Raw genomic sequence first — 3,246 nt, 5'->3', positions numbered from 1 at the left:
ATTTTCTAAGACCAGTAAGAAATGATATCTTACTGGTTTCCGTTTTTGGTTTTTTTGCTTTTTAGAGCCACACCTGCAGTATATGAAAGTTCCCAGGCTAGGGGTTGAATCAGAGCTACAGCTGCTGGCCTACGCCGCAGCCAAAGCAACGCGGGATCCCAGCCGCATCTGCGATCTACACCACAGCTCACGGCACCACCGGATCCCTGACCAACTGAGTGAAGCCAGGGATTGAACCGGCGTCCTCATGAATACTAGTCAGATTTGTTTCTGCTGTGCCATAGTGGGAACCTCTGGTAATCTTATTAGTTTTAAGTAACTCAATAAATAGCTGAGAAGAAAGTATATACTGGACTTTTACGTTCAAATTATATGGCTCTACTGAGTACATGTATTTGTAGATATTTCAAGGCTTACAGTTTATAAACATTTCAACTAATATCTTACTATTAAGGAATTAAAAGTGTTCTGTACTTAGGCGTGCAGCCTTGGGTCAAGGTTGGTGAATATTGGAGGACCTAAAATTTGTTATCTTTAACAGCTACATTGTTACTGCATTGTAGCAGATCTGTTTGTGGCTGTAATTTGTTTGTTTGTTTTGGTTCTTAGCTATTTTGCATCCTTTTTCAATCTAGATATTAAAGTTTTATGCCAATTTGAGTTAGAACAAATTTATTATAACATAACTGCTTTTAATAAAATAAGCTTTGTAGTCTTGTGATACTGCCAAGAAGCCAGGGTTGTCCCAAGGAGAAAGCATAGGGGTTTGTGTCAGTTTGTATTTGAATTGTGATACCACTACATATTGGGTGTTTAATCTCTTTGACCTTAAGTTTATTCATTTGTAAAACAGGCATCATAGTATATGCTTTTAAAGGTCGTGGAGATTAAACATAAAATACGCCTACCTCAATGACTAGGATATATTAGATTTTGAAATAAAATTATTTACTGTTCTACTTCTCCAAACACATACTTACATAATATCCTAAGGCTACTATTTGTTTTCTCTTTGTCTTATGGGATATCTTAAGAGGGAAGGAGATAGAGTAGCAGTGTACTATTTTGCTTTTCTTGAAACCCTATGTATGTCTGGGATAGTATTTCTAGTTGTGGTTACTTAGAAATGTGTTGACATCTTATTGTTCAAGGGAAGGAATGAATGAACAGGAACATGGTAAGTTAATTGTTAATACAATGAATACGTTGGTTACGAAGTCTTTAGCTTTCTATAGTCTAGGTATTCAGATCCATACCACCCAGGTTTAGAGGGGCTCTTGGCATTGAGTAAGATGAAGAACTGCTCTGTTGCTTAAGAGTCACAAAGCCTGTGTAAATCAGAATTCAACTTGGAGTTCTTTAGTTGGTCCTGCTTAAGATGTGTAGTTTGCTTTCATAGGAAGAAAGAATCTAATTGCCCTAGGTGAAGTCTTTTGAGAACAGTTATTGCTCCAAAAGGAAAGGGAGATCGATGACTGTGATTCCTCGAAAATGTGTTATTTTTTTAATCTTGCTTTTTTTTTTTTTTTTTGTCTTTTTTGTCTTTTTGCCATTTCTTGAGCCGCTCCCTCGGCATATGGAGGTTCCCAGGCTAGGGGTCTAATCAGAGCTGTAGCTGCCAGCCTACGCCAGAGCCACAGCAACGCGTTTGCGGCCTACACCAGAGCTCACGGCAGTGCTAGATCCTGAACCCACTGAGCAAGACCGGGGATCGAACCTGCAATCTCAAGGTTCCTAGTCGAATTCGTTAACCACTGCGCCACGACGGGAACTCCTAATCTTGCTTTTTGATGTAGAAAGAAGAAAGGAAATTAGCAGCTACTGTGTATGAGGGGTCTTTTGCTTGGTACAAGTATATTTTCATTTAATCCTCACAGTATAGCTGTGAGGTAGGTTGGTGGTATCCTCATTTTACAGAGGGGGAAATTGGGATTCAGAGAGGTTGAGTAACTTTAGATATAGTAACAAGTAGCAGAGCTTGGGTTTATTATTATTTTTGCTGTCTGTATGAGGGGTAGTGTTTCTTCTTTATTCACATTGTTTTAACATCTAAAATGTAGAAAGACTGTTAGACATTTACATCTAAGGGTAAAACCTACACATTTTAAATAGGACCAACTATTGTTTTATAAGATAACTGAGATCTGGACCAGATTAATTTGGTTCCAAAATTGATGCTGAGTTTTGGGGAATACAACATCATCCATCTTGAAGATCTTGCAGACTAATGGAAAAGATTGACATGTCAGCCTATATAGTGCTCAGTTAAAAGTTAGAAGACATTCCAGACGAGAGAATGACTTAATGCTGGGGGAGATTTTCCAGAGGCTCTTGGTGAGTCAGATTGTGAAAGTGAGGCTGTGCCTGGTGGAGAATGGCAAGCCATTGGGATTGTAGCTGGTGGCAAAACTTGTACAAAGGCAAACAGAGAGTGAGAGGGTATGGCATTTTGGAGCTAAAACCAGGCTTTCACTTTAGGGTTTTTCTCTACAGGGAATCAGTAAATATTTTAAAGCAGAGAGGATTGGAAGGATGGGATGATAATAGTAATAAAAGGGGTCCCCTGGTGGCTTAGCAGGTTAAAGATCCAGCATTGTGCCTGCCATGGCTCTGGTTACACCTGTGGTGCGGGTGGTTGCCTAGGAACTTATGCATGCCATGGGCATAGCCAAAAAAAAAAAAAAGGTCATAGTAGTTTCAAGGACTATTTTGAAGAGTCTAAAGGAGTTTGGTATTGAAGAAGAACTGTTTTTGTTTTTCTCTTAAAATCACCCAGGTAATGAAGGACTCTCTTATCCATATGTAGTTGCTTAGTCTAAGTGACATTGTTAATTAGTTAACATAATTATTCCATGTTTTAAAAACCATCTTTTAGGAGCTTGCGTTGTGGCTCAGCAGAATGAATCTGACTAGTATCCATGAGGACACAGGTTCAGTCCCTGGCCTTGCTCAGTGTGTTAAGGATCTGGCATTGCCATAAGCTGTGATATAGTTTGTAGATGTGGCTTGGATCCCATGTTGCTGTGACTGGGGTGTAGGCTAGCGCCTACAGTTCCAATTTGACCCCTGACCTGGAAATGTCCATATGCTGCAGGTATGGCCCTAAAAACAAAAACAAAAACAAAAAAAACCCATCTTTTAGTTTATGTCTCATTAAGAGCCATTGATTTGGGAGTTCCCACTGTGGCACAGTGGCTTAAGAATCCAATTGCAGCAGCTCAGGTCCCTGTGGAGGTGTGGGTTCGA

Source organism: Sus scrofa, chromosome 4, assembly GCF_000003025.6.
Source record: "Sus scrofa isolate TJ Tabasco breed Duroc chromosome 4, Sscrofa11.1, whole genome shotgun sequence".
Classification (NCBI taxonomy): domain Eukaryota; kingdom Metazoa; phylum Chordata; class Mammalia; order Artiodactyla; family Suidae; genus Sus; species Sus scrofa.
The sequence above is the reverse complement of the archived record's forward strand: the minus strand, read 5'-3'. Positions refer to the sequence as shown.